At 42.4% G+C, this 14,345-nt stretch overlaps 1 protein-coding gene across 4 annotated transcripts in view; it reads right to left on the bottom strand.

Moving 5' to 3' along the window:
• Bbx (BBX high mobility group box domain containing) overlaps nt 1–12,046 on the bottom strand; it is a 225,199-nt gene extending 213,153 nt beyond the window's left edge. For all 4 annotated transcript variants that reach the window (XM_028755587.1, XM_028755591.1, XM_028755590.1 and 1 more), the window contains exons 1-2: nt 11,938–12,046; nt 8,522–8,593 (exon numbers count right to left, since the gene is read on the bottom strand). The gene's annotated coding sequence lies outside the window, so the exon portion shown is untranslated. The remainder of the gene's footprint in view (nt 1–8,521; nt 8,594–11,937) is intronic.
• Between the last annotated feature and the right edge of the window lie 2,299 nt (nt 12,047–14,345).

The raw sequence follows: 14,345 nt of genomic DNA, 5'->3' as shown, positions 1-14,345 counted from the left end.
TAAAAAAAAAAAAAAAAAAAAAAAAAAAAAAAAAAAATTGAGTGGTGCAAGGCATACATGCAGACAAAACACTCATGCACATAAAATAAAGTTAAATCTTAAAAAAAAAAGACTGATTCATATGACTGTAGATCTTAGTAACAAAAATGTTATTTAAAAGTTTAACACACAAACATTTTCCTATGCAAATCTTCATCTTATAGACTATTCTACTTAACACAATAGAAGCAAAGTTTCTTGTGTAAAATAAAGGGAGACATTTTCAAAACCTGATGAATTTAAAACTTCTAACTCTACACATAATTCATGTTTGACCAAGATATGAACGCCCAGAAATAAAATATACTCAGTAATTTTTCCACTAATATTGAATTTTCTTTCAAAGTAAATGTCAGGAAACTACTTTATACTACTCCCCATGTGATACTGTCAGATTCCTCTAGTAAAATACACTTATTAATTGGATATTAAAGAATTCCAGAACACAAACATCACACATAGAACACAAACATGAGAGAAGTCAACTGCTCATAAAGGAAAAGATTTCTACTGATGTGTGATAGAAATTGCAAATATTGCCAGGCAGTGGTGGCGCACACCTTTAATCCCAGCACTTGGGAGGCAGAGGCAGGCGGATTTCTGAGTTCAAGAGTTCGAGGCCAGCCTTGTCTACTGAGTGAGTTCCAGGACAGCCAGGGCTACACAGAGAAACCCTGTCTCGAAAAGCCAAAAAAAAAAAAAAAGAAAAGAAAAGAAATTACAAATATTAAAACGAAGAATGGTTTTGGGCATTTCAATACAAGACAATGCAACCAAAAAGAAAGCTGACTAGTTTGCAAACTAAGCTTGGGGCTGGTTTTGCCTTTCACAGTAACCTTATTTTATGCATTAAAGTTTACATTAGGCCCCATCAGGGACCTGGGACCTTCTCACATAATTCCTTTAAAAGTGATGAAGAATTGAGTTCCATCATTTCAGAATGAAGATTTCTCTTTTAAGAGAAAGAAAATCTGTGGACTTCATGGTGGAATTTTCTCCAAACCTTTTCATGTCTGGCTTCTTGGAATGTGACCCTAATGCCAGGTAAATATAGACAAAGTCCCAGGAGACCATGGTACTGCACACTGGCAGTCTACACCTTGCAAAATCCCTGTCTAGCTGTATGACCTCAAACAAATTACTTATCCTGAGACTTGGTTTCTTTGTCATTAAAAGAGAAGCATTTCTCATCTGAAAGTTACAGGAAATAAACTAGTAAACCTGTGTAGCAAAGGAGGCTCTCAGTCTAAGCTAGCTTTCTTTTTCTCCCAGTGTAAAACACAACTTGGGAAACCATTCCACAAAGACACCCAGCTTTCCATTGAGTAGTAATCAAACTCCTAGGCATCCTATCACCTTCAAAGCTGAGAAAGAATACGGGGTGGGGGGGGGGTGTTAGCTCCATCTACTTCATCAAAACAACAGGTGTCTTTATTTCACACAACTCCGCTGAGGGCTGCTCATAACACTGTCCTAACTGACACATATAGGAACGTTTACAAGTTTCAAACTCATTTACCAACAATTGTATTATATGAGCAGCATTAAATACTCAAATGACTTGAAACCTATAAATTTAAAGTCAAATAAAGTTTAAAAAATAAAATTTACCTCCATATTCTCATTTTAAAATTTTCCAGGGAGTATTACTAGGTATAGGCTTCAGAGGGAGATTGGAAAGGGAGGAAGGGAAAGAAGAGAGAGGGGAGAGAGATAAAAGAAGCAGCAGAAGATAAAGAGTAAGGTAAAGAAAAAGAGAATGAAGAAAAATAGGGAAAATTAAATTTCCACAACTTAGAAAAGAATCAAAATTTGACAGATTTATATCCTCCTCATTTTGGGGGGGGGGGGGCACCACTACACTCCATTTATAATCAATCACAGAACTGCACTTCAGTAAGTTTGGAAGGGACACCAAAATAATGATGATGGTGATGATGATGATGATGATGATGATACAGTCAGGCATGGTAATGCAGGCTTATAATCCCAGCAATTGGTCAGGCAGAAGCAGGATTAAGTTCAAGACCAACCAAGGCTATAAAAGAATAATGTCTTTAAATAAAGGGTCAGGGTGGGGAGTAACTCTGAACTTATTAATATCACAATAATCAACATGACTAATAAAACTGCCTGAGTCCTCAATATGCAGCTGTCCAACATAGAGGAGTACAGTCCCATAAAGAGCATTATCCACAACAGTGCTTTAGGGTACCAGTTTCAGTGTCTGTCAATGACAACTGATTCAACATTTTAGCACAATGATAAACCAGACAAGGTGCTACTTTATTCCTGGAAGGTAATATACTGTCAGATACCATCTTTGTGACAAGCTTTTATTTGCCCATAGTGCTTATATTGGAATTTAAAAGTAACAAGCATAATCTTAACATTTCCTAATTTTAAAAAGAAGGAATTGAAAATCTCTCTAAAACAAACCCAAAATACTCTTATCTAAGAATAAAATAAGGTTTCAGGGAACACTATTTTGGGAGGCTGGGGGGAGATGGGAAGAAGCACAGAAAAGTGACCAAAAAAATGAAAGAAATATAACCATTTCATGAAACCTCCAGTAACAGTAAAATCTCGTAAAGCTAGCCTACATTGTATCTAAGAAATGACTTAGTGTTTCTAAAAGTTTTGTTTGTTTAGTAAATTAAAAACTTTAACAAAACGGGAAATATGAAACTCATCTAAGCATGAACTAAGCAGTCCGTGTGTGTAAGCCCTTCCTATTTCTGAGGAATTCCCTCTGAACCTGAGGGGTACAGGCATTAAGGACAATACCTGGGCTTACCTGGTTGTATACCCCCTTATTCCTTACACCTCTACTTGCAGAAACATAGACACAGTGAAGCAGTTACAAGCTTGTAGTGAAGTCATATCAACCAGGTGGATGATCACATATTAAAGTGCGCAAAAAGAGGCTCCTTGTGGCCAAGCAGGCAGGAATAACTGGCAACTCACTCCATGGACTAAAAAAGTTAATTCTATAGGATCCCCTTCCTTATTTAAAGCCCATACCTCTATATAAAAATCAAGATTCAGACTTGTGTAGGGTTTTTGTGGGTTTTAATACAATAAAATGCTACAAACAACACATGTTATGTAGAATACCTAGCCACACTACAGGAGAGCAAATAATGACCATATATTGCTATGTAAATGGACTTTGAAAATTATTTGAAAAACCCTCTGACAGGGTTCATTTTTGGTGCCAAATGAATAATGATACCAATAGTTTGAGGAAAAAAAAAAACTTTACTGTTTCAATAATGTGAATCTATATCCACACATGAAAGTACAAAAAGTTTCAAAATATACAAAGCTTACTAATGTATTGGAGATTTTAAAACTGACAAATTAGAATTCATAAAGTGGGAAGGAGTTTCTGGCGATGCTATTTCTAAAACGTAGAAAATACAACAAAACTTAATTAATTTAATGTACTCACGTAAATTAAATGGTTATTGAGACTACCTAAAAATGAATGTCTGTGTGCAGAGCAGCATGTAACTTTAAAAAGATGCTGTTAAGAACCCTGATACCTAACTCCTGCACTTTCTTTGCATGTGAGCTCATGTTTTGCTACCCCTCCCCTAGCTTTTGGGTTTACACTACACTTTTCAGGGGTTTGGCGCATGTATGTCCCACTCATCCTCTCCTTGGCTGTCCTTTCTTTTAATGCTCTGCTATGTAACTTATAAAGACTAAAACTTATCTTGATAGACAGCTAATTTCAATGGCTTCTGAAGAATTCCCGGAGAAATTAGTTAGAATAAAGTATTACAGTTTATAAGCAATTTTACATGTGTGTCCATGAGTAGTAGATTTAAGAGTTTTATTATATCATTCTTACTTATACTCTGATACATCTTCTTGATAAGGAAAGGAGTAGTTTTCATCACAGAGAACTTCTACATAATCCCACAGCATGGCTAGGACATAGTGCTGGGACACAGTACTAGGTATGAGGCTGTGCAAAAAAATTACCTATGTCTATCACTGAGGGGATTCATAATGCCCATATTTAGACAGTCACGTGTCTTAATGAAAGTTTAAGAACACATGATCTAAGGCAGTGGTTCTCAACCTTCCTAATGTTGTGACTCTTTAATACAGTTCTTCATTGTGGTGACCCCAAACACAAAACTTTTTCATTGCTACTTCATAACTGTAATTTTGTTACTGTTATTAATCAGATATTTGATTTGTGATCCCCCCGCACGAGTCGAGAACCACTAAATTCTAAAGTATGCAAAAAGAAAAAAAGTTATCCGAAAAAATTATTCGAAAAGAATAATGTTCAATGCTCTCAACTACGCACCTTGAAATACGAAAAGTCATTTTCTTGTTCTCTTGTCCTATGCTATGCTTTTAGTTGCCAGGGAGTGTGGACTGGAGCCGGGCTTTATACATATAACACTCTACCACAGAGCTGGAACCGAAACAACAGGCTCTGCCTTCTTAAAGATGTTAGACAACCTTTCCGCAGATCCAAAACCACTACAGCATGCCTTAGCTTTTTATTTTTCCTGGATGTTGCTACTGCTACTACTACTACTTCTATTATCATTATTTCCTTCCCTAATTACTTGTCCAGTAAAAAACAGACACTATATACTCAGTGCTAAGTATATAGCACTAATGCTAAGAACCATTACGGACGTTATTGTTTTGTGTAGTTCTCACGCTTGTTGCATAATAATTACATTCTGCACGTACAGAAACACAAGTTTTAAAACTTTAAAGCTATGAGGACACAAGTTCTAAGTCCCTCAACTGGCCTGCTACAAAGAAAGCAGAATAGAGCCTAAGGCTCTTTGTGTGCAAACCCTATGCTTCTTGTCCTGTACACACTAACACAGGGACATTTACTGTGATGAGGGCTCTGTCAGTCTTGCACTGAGCACACTGAAATATGGTATAAATCTAGGGAAGCTGGAACAGACTTCAGCAGTCAACAATTTCAGAGGGAACTCCTGTTCAGTCTTTAGCCCTCAGTCCATTATGCCAGAGTTTCTCAAAGTCCTTCCCACCTACTTCAAAATCACCTTCTGTACTGATTAAAATCTAAATTTCTGGGCCTTACCAAATCAGAATATCTAGTAATGGTGCCTCCATTTTTAGCATGTACTCAAGATTGGTATTTTCAAACAATAAATCGTAAAGTCAGTTTAGAGGATAATACTCAGTGCTTTTGTTTAATAAAATAGCTTTAGAACAAATGCAACTTATAAAGATTCTATAGAGACAGAAAATATCAGAGGATGCCATATACTGTCTCAGGAGACCTGCTTAGTACTCAGACGCTGTTTGCAAAATAGAACTGTATTGCAAAGCTCAGTCAAAAATGTTTTAGAAATATAGCTATGTTAACTATTTTTATCTTCATCTCTCCTTTTAAATAAGTTATTTCACTATTCTTCTTAATATAAATATCCCCTTCTGTCATTTTTTTAAGATGTTAGTTATTCCACTCAAAGGGTTTCTGTCAAAACCCCTTTCTGAGGTCTGTGCTTAACTACTCTTAGAATTATTTAGCCAACATTTTCCAATATTTTGGGTTTTCTCACTCTTAATGACTTTCCTTTTGTTTTTTATCCAACCTCCTCATCCTGTGGAGTTCTTTCACTACTCAAACTGATTGGCATAATGTTTGAGTACTTTGTTTCATTACTGTCAAAAAAAAAGACAAGGATCCCGCTAGCATACAAAGATTTTCTAAGTGAATCTGGCCAGCTTTAAGATGATACACCATGAATGTACTGGTATTCCAAGGAATGATAGTCTTAAAAATATTGAAATAACCAACTATGCATAGTGGGTGAAACAACACTCAAACTTTGTTCATATGTGACTCAAAAATATAGGTACATATGATGCAAAGCCCAGGAGAGGTATCATATCAAACAAGTCTATTTTAACAGCTGCTGTTGGTGATAAGTTATTAAAAACTAAAGCAAGCATCAAAGTACAAGTTCAAAAAAATCAACTTTTCCCTGAGCTAAGTACCTGCTTATTGCTTTACTCACTGATATTTTGCATTGCTGAAGTTGCAGTATATCGAAATTAAACATCTAAATTAATTTAATTGCCACAACTGGAAACACAGTCAGCACTTTTGTGAGACACTAAGAAGAAACTGAGCATTTCTTTTAATACAGCAAAAACAGACACACCTGTCGTGACACTTTTCCAAAAGTTATTGGGCTTTTTTTTTTTGTAAGGTAGTGCCAGGAACCCTTCATTACTTCAAATAATCATTTCTAACATAAAATTGATATTCACAGCAAGATTCACTTAAAGATGTGGACCTTGCTGTTACCTATGATCTTTATGAAGTAAGGAAAACATACACTTCAAGTATGTTAGCTAATGAATAGTAATTGGAAATTGTTTGTAATTTTACTGAGAATGTGGTTTTATTAGTTTAGCTGCCAAATAACATTATTTTCAGGCTCATTGTTTCTTCTATATTAAAAACACAGTTACCTCATTAACTCATAAATCTAACACTTTTTTAATCAGATTCAAAGAAAAGATGGATTCATTAAATCTCAAAATTGTAAAGCTTTCTAGACACCTAAGTCTATAATAGAGACTTCCTCAATACACACCAGTATTCCAAAGATGTAGCATCATAAAACAACACAGATAAGCCACCCTTTTAATAACTGGTGTCTTATGTGAAATGCAAATTAGGGCTTCAGTGTCAGAATTTAATAAAGATATGCAGAATAAGAAATATTTAGAAACTCTTGATGATGCAGAAGCAGGAACCTCTTTAAATTCTTACTTTGATAAGTAAAGACTCGCAGCCAGTAAACACGCTGTGGATGTGAAGAACTGATAATTCATGGCAAGGTGACTTTTAAAAATCCCACTGCAAGTTGTACACTATCACAATAACTGGACTGACTTCAAAGATAGTTCTGGAAAACACTGTTTTAATGAAGGAGGCATCTGCTATCTCAAAGAAGTACAAGAGCTGATCAGATTGCTTTTATTGTGGTATTGATTCTCATATTAAGTTTCTGAATTGGTCAAATACATTTCCAGAGGGAAAAGTAACATTAAATGTTCACCACAGTGAACACAATTAGCTTTGCGCTTAAGTGGGATATTCTTTAGAAAACAGTAATGTATTCTGAATCTATTCCCATATGGAGAAAAGAACTTAAAAAATTAGCAATACTGAATCCACGTATTGTGGTACATACTTAATTCACTTTACAAAATAATCCCATTGTAACCACTTCAGTTGGTCCAGGATATATGTGAAATTATGGGATCTCTGACTGAAAGAAATACCTAACTGGGAGGACCAGTATAATATATTACCAAAAAAAAAAAAAAAAAAAAAAAAAAAAAACCTGACAAAGCACCCAGTAATATCCAAGCATATTTGTTACTGGCTATGGACTACCACAAAGGCCTGATCTTCTAACTTAATCCCTTTAATACTAACACATTTTAATAATATATACATTATCCCACCCAGCCAATCAGGAGACAAGTAAAGCAAGGATCCTAAGTTTTCTTTCATGGAAAACTGAATACAACTCATTTCATTCCCAAAGCACAATTTCTAGTTCACTATGCTATCATAAAGCACCACAGTTGATTTACAAAATTCAGTGCAGCTAGTTTTCTTAGGCCATCAGTAACTCCATATGCCTTTACAGTGGAGGGGCAGACTTGCTAATTAGTTTTCGGCAGTTTCCAAACACCATGTTGCTCTTAAATGCTGTGCAAACACTGCTTTCACTACACGGTTATCTCTCACAAACTTTGCAGACACTAACTATCCCAGATACATTTTGCTGAATTTTCCATTCCGGAGATCTGGGAGGCATGTATTTGAAAACGGCAGTTAACAATAAATCTCAGAGTAGATGTTTGCTTTCTGTACAAGACTAGTAAAGTGCTCTTAATTTCTCCAATTGCATAAATCTTAATGGAAGTAAGGACCAATTTTGAATCACACTTATACATTAAATAAAAGATTTACTGTACTACCTAAATACAACCTTTCCCAACCCAAAATAACTGTTTCAAGTACCAAAGAAGAGGAGAATCTGGGAGAAAGTGAACACATCACATAATTAAAAAAGTCCTCATTATGGTGCTTTCTTGGGTTTTTAATAAGTTCATTCATACAAGCTTTCTGCATTAGTGTCTGGCAAATTTACTAGGCCTTCAACCCTGTAAAACTTCATTACCAACTAAAATGTCTATTGGATAATTAGTTTTTAAGTGACACTTGCAGATAAACAAAAAACAAACATTTAAAGTATCTTGAACGGTCAATAACCTGCAGGTGAACTCTAAGGACTAAAAATCCCGAGTTTTGCGGTGAGAAACTCAGTGAGACAAGCTGGAGGGTGGAGTATTATAACCCCAGTATGCATCTAATAATGACCCTTCTGTCACTACGAACAGCCACCCACTTCTCTCTCTCAAGAATGTGGATACTTACCCTGGAAGGTAAATGGGAGGTACAGAAGAAGGAAGATGAACTGCAGCAAAGCCTTTGTCATATGATAGTGACCTATAGGTAACAAATAAAGGCACATCATCAGAATGGGAAGGCTTTACAAGAGTACAGTTCAATGAGGGAAGGGCACAAAACCCAGGAGTTCAACTTCATACCAACCCCTTGCCTGTCTCCACCCTCCTCCACGAAAGAGCTGCAAGGGCAGAAAGGGAAAGCATCTTCGATTATTCAAAGCGGGTGGGGGCAGCCCAGCTGGCATTCCTGGGTCTCCCCAGAACCTTGCTTCCTACTCTCTGTCTGTACAAAGCAGAAAGTTGATCTGTTCTGAACAGCAATGCCCACATCACGATCATTCATCAACTTGCACAAGTGATCACCACCCCCTGGGCAAATACACCGGTAACCAAATCGTAAAGATCGATAGGCACTCCTCCGTGCCTCCCTCTGGCCAGGAGCCTGCCAGCCCGAGGAGCAACGGTAGCAGCCGGTCCAGGTATCGCAGCTCTCAGCGCTGCAGACCTGGGCGGCCACAGCCTGGCTCCCAACAGCCTGGCTGGGTCACAATCCCGAGACTGGCGATCGGAGTCGACCTGGGGAAACAAATTCTCCACAGCCCACGACAGCAAGCTCAGGCCACCAGGTCGGCGAGGTCGAGGTGGGGGAGGCTAGGAAACGCCGAGGGAGAAGAGGAGGGAGGGATCCCACCCAGGCTTTGTTGCTGGTCACCATCAACTTTGCATCTTAGTACAAAATGTCGATCTTTAAGGCTGACAAGACAGAGGCAGAGGTAGAGGGAGAAAGAGAAAGGCAATAGAGTCCATCTTGCTTTGGGGAAGAGGGGGAAGGAAAAAAATGAAGTGCAAACCCTACACTCCGGGCGTAAAAGTCTTCTAAACACCTTTCCAAAACGTAGGAGCAACGAGTGGGGTGTCCCTGTGCCCGTGCCCGCTCGAACTGGCGGCGGTCTGGGGAGGGGGGAGAAAAAACGCCTCCCTCGCCTCCTCTTCCTCCTCCTTCCCCTCCTCCTTCTCCCGTTTCTCCTCCTCCCGTTCCTCCTCCTCCTCCTCCTCCTCCCGCGGGCCCAGGCGAAGATCCCGCCGCCGCTGCTTCTGCCGCCCCCCAGGGAGGCACCGCCGCCGCCCGGCCCCGCGCTGCCATTCCAGCCTTGGACCGCGCGGCGTGGCGCGCGTGGGGCCGGGCGCCGGGTGGCCGCGCGGAGATGTCCGCTGCGGGGACCCCCGCGCCCCCTGGCCGTAGGCTGGCTACAAAAGTCGCGCGAGCAGAGGTGGCGGCGGCGCGCAGGGGAGAGGACGCGCGTGGGGAACCCACGCCGCGAGTGGGCAGCCCCAAGGGATGGCCGAGAGCGCCCCTCCTCGTGCAGGGAAAGTACCCCAGTCCCCGCCAGCCAGCCCCAGGAACAGCAGCCCGGCGTCCACGGCCGGTAGACGAGAACTGGACGTGTCATTAGCAGGACAGGCAATGGTTTCAAAGCCCCAGGCCAATGACCATTAGCCGAGGCAGAGCTAGCTCGGTCCCCATCCCCCACCACCTCCACCCACCTCCCCCTCTAGCAACCCCCCCCACCTCCACCCCACCTCGCGAAACTTTTCAACAAGATCCACCTGGACTAATTTGTCCTCAGACAGTTAAAATATTGACTAGACCCTACACACTGGGAAGGAAGGGGAATGCACGCTTTATTTTCCTTTCTGTAGAAAGGAAAGCAAAAAATAGCTTGTCTCTGTGTCTCTCCCTCTCCCCCCCCTCCTCTGTCGTACATGTTGTGTCTTAGCTTTTTGCATCGTTTCGTTTTACCTTCCTCATTTAGCAGAAATGATCGCGGGTATTTCACACATAAACGTGTTCCAGATTCCTGGATTCAGGGTCCTTGTAAATTACAGGGCTCGGGTTCGGTCTCAGTTACGTTAAGTTTCACGCGATATCCCCAAAATAAATAAAATAATAATAATAATACATTTCTGAGGGTGAGTGAGCGAGACGAGGTGGAGGAGGAAAAGAAGGCTCCAGTCTGATTTCTGTAATTTACTAGCGACCCGGATCGCAGCAAATAACAGTGTAACACGAGCGTGGCTTCGGAGGGCTGGGGAGCTCTTTCGAGAGGCATCGACCCCATCCCCGGATAAAGGATCTGCAAGTTTTCTGTCATCGCGACCATGCAATGCCATAACTTACCTTCAGAATGAGTCTTTAAACAGCCAAGGCCTTCCTCCTCCCCTCCACTGCCACCACCCCCAGCCTCGCTCTCTCTCCACCTTAAACTTATTGACACAACATAATCCCACATTCAAGCAAAATCCTGACACAGCCTCCCTCCTCCTCTCCCCCCTCCTCTCTTCCCTCCCGTTTCTCTCTCTCTCTCTCTCTCTCTCTCTCTCTCTCTCTCTCTCTCTCTCTCTCTCCCTCTCCCTCTCCCTCTCTCTCTCCCTCTCTCTCTCCCTCTCTCCCTCTCTCTCTCCCTCTCTCTCCCTCTCCCCCTCCCTCTCCCCCTTCCCTCCCCTCCCCTCCTCTCGCTCTCCCTCTCTCGCCTTCTTCGCCTTCTTCCCCTCTCCCCTGTTCTTCCTCCAGGCTACTCTGGCACTAGAACAGCACTTTCTCCACTCGCCGCGCATTTGGCTGGGGGTGGGGGGTGAGGGGGACACGGATCTCGGGGCCGGAACACCCAAATCCTAACTCTGCAGATGAACGAGCAACCCGGGCTGCTGGTCCCGGTCACCGTCGCACACACCAAACGTAGCCAGCCCAGACCCACCGAGGGCAGCCTTCCCGTACCTTCCACCCCTGCCCCGGGCTCCTCAGGCCCCACCTCCCCCCAGCAGCCGAGCCCTGCCCGGGGCTCCTCCACGTACTTTCGCCTCCTTGAAGTTTGGGGCTCCCGGGGCGGCCACGAGCCGCCCGCCGGCGTGAGCACCGCTCCGTTGTTGTTTTCCTCAGGCGGCTCAACCCCGCGCCCCGGCTCCGTGCCCCCTCGGGCGGCGCTGCCCGGGCGCCGAGAGGTGCTGCCTGCAAACGCAGCCTGGCACCGGCTGGCCTACTCCTCCCCAGCCCGGCCCCCAGCTCGCGCTCGCCGGGCAGCGTCGCGCGCCCCCCGGCCCGGGCCCGCCGGTGCGGCCGCCGCGACCCTCGGCCCGACCTCTCGCCACCCAAAGTTTTGGCTGAGGGGAAAGTGGCCCGCGAGGCGCCGGCCGGTGGCGGCTCGGGCTCCGGACGCGCGGGCTCCCCTCGCCTTCCTCAAGTCCACCCTACCGGCTGCCGCCGCCGCCGCCGCCGCCGCTCCTGCCGCGGAGTCCTCGGGCTGCAGCCCCGGCGGCTCGCAAGTGAGTAGGAAAACAGAAAGTGCGGGAGAGCGCCTGCGAAGGCTGCGGATGGCGGGCGCCTACCTCGCGGGCTCGCCGCGGCGCGAGGGCGTGTGTGTGGCTCGCCCTCAGCGGCCAGTCAGGGGCTCTCTATGGGAAAGTGGAGAGGAGCTCGCGGAGCCGCGCTGCCTCCGCTCCACTGTACACTGCTCCACATACAGTACATGCAACCCGGAGAGACTGAAAACACTCATTTTATATAAGGCAGCCTGCCATTGGCCCGCGCCGTGACGGACGGGCGGCGCAGCCAAACAGGAGGCGCGTTACACCCAAACACACGCACACATACACACATTTCACAGAGACACACAAAGATCATCACGTTTTCTATTTTCTAATGTTCGGGACCTGTAGACAGTGAGCGAGGACAGGTAGAGAGGCCCAGCAGAGTAGGGGTCGGGGGGAAGCCCCTCTCTGTACCAAGTTGCCAGGCTTGAAACTGATGTCCTTTTGACTTGGAAGGGTTATGGTAATAAACTACAACTCCACTGGATATGGAAGTGAGGAGGGGTGGGTTTGATCGCTGCCTTGTGGTGCCCCATGAAAGAGGCGAGCATTGTGTTATGATTTTACTGCCGGGCCTGCTAACAAGTGGCCGAGAAAGGCTTTTATCGGCTTAGATTTCTTTTGCCAATGGGTTAGCCATCACATAGGCCAAAATAGTGCGAGATAAGTTTATCAAGACTAGAATGCATTGAGATTGTGACTGCCTCGTTAGCAGGCAAATTCAGAAAGAAAGAAAAAATTCAACACAACACACAGAAACAAAGATAAACCTTATGCTAAAATAGCCGAATGTGCACTTAAAAGTCGGAGGGCAATCACCTGTATGGGTACACAAGATGTACTGAAATTACACACCTTGTGGGAAAATGACAATTGACAGTCTGCCTTAGAAATAGGCCTCTTGGTTCAATATAGCCGAAATTTGTGGGATATATATGTATATATCCTTTGTTTTATATATTTCCCACTGTATGTGACTGCTGTATGGTCGGTGACTTCTGAAGACAGTGAATGCGCGATCTAGTTTTAATGATATTTTTACTATGCTACGTCTTTGGCAGATCTTGATTAACAGTTTGATATAAACAAGCCAAAGGGATACTGAGAAAGAACCAAACCTAGGAATTAAAACAGAATAAAATCCATACACAAGTTTTTAACAAGTTGAGCAATCTTTTGAGCATATGAGTTCTTTTAGTCTCCTTCATTCTTAGACTTGATTTTAGTTTTTATCTGAAGATTAAAATAAGCATTCCCAAGATTGCCTTCATTAAATGGTTATTCAGCGTCTACAACTCGCTGGCACTATTCTAGGTCCCAGATGTTTTCCTGGAGTTCCTTCTGACCAAGATCCAAAATTTTCAAGAATATTAAATACAAACAGTTTTGAAGATTAAATAGTATGATTTTTATAGTCTAGCTGATAGCCGAAATTTTGAAAGTAAACTGAGTAAGATAACCTTTCCGTTCTGTTTTATTTAATTTTTTGAGGCAAGGTTTGACTGTGAGGCTTTGCCTGACTTGGAAATCACTATGTAAATCAGGCTCCCTCTGAATTAACAGAGACCCCACTGCCTCTATCTCCCGAGTTAAATATATTAACTTTTGCTGATTTTTTTTTCTGGAATTAAAGGTGTATGTCCCCACATCTGTCCCAGCTGTTTTGTTTCCTTGATGCGATCCTAAGATATTTTCCCCACATATTAAAATATTAAGTGGATGTGTGCATCTGTGTAAGAGTGGAAAAAAGTAACCTAAAGAAAAAACAAGTTTATGACGCTCAGAAAGGGAAGTACTGTTTAGAGGTGTGGTGTTCTGTTTATTTTTAAAAGAAAATACATGTTAAAGGAAAAATCGCCTAAAACCACAGTATTCCATGTGATAAGTATCCCTCTTCATTCAACTGACAGAAAGAAATAAGTGTTCCTCACTCATTCTACACTGGTCTGAAGACCGTGCCAACTCCTATCTCTAGCTTGCCTGGATGAAAAAGGAGGCAGGGACAAGTTAGGTAGGCACAGAATGTCAGTGGTGAAGAAAATGAAGGCCTGAACATTTCCTAGGTTTTGAGCAGCTGGAAGGCCCTGTTTTTGAAATGACAACCTTCACAGACAAGAGGCAGACAGAGGAAACATTTCCGGAGGATTTCGAAGCACTTGTTTTTGAAGTTAAAAAAATTAGCAACAGTTGATATATTTAATTGCTGTGTGAAGTGTTACAACTTACTTTTAGCATATTATATAAAATGAAAAATTCGGAAGGCTAGCCCACTCCCCTCTTTACCTCCATCTTCCACCACAGGAAGACATACTTTATTTTTATGATCATGTTTTGTTGAATACATTTAACATAAATGAATCATATAAGGTTACAGTATCAAACTTTCATATTACACAGGACTCTCAGTGAAAGTGTGTGTATAGGGA

This window comes from Grammomys surdaster, unplaced genomic scaffold, assembly GCF_004785775.1.
Source record: "Grammomys surdaster isolate TR1022 unplaced genomic scaffold, NIH_TR_1.0 126066, whole genome shotgun sequence".
Classification (NCBI taxonomy): domain Eukaryota; kingdom Metazoa; phylum Chordata; class Mammalia; order Rodentia; family Muridae; genus Grammomys; species Grammomys surdaster.
Note: the sequence above shows the minus strand (reverse complement) of the source record. Positions and strands in the feature narration are given on the sequence as shown.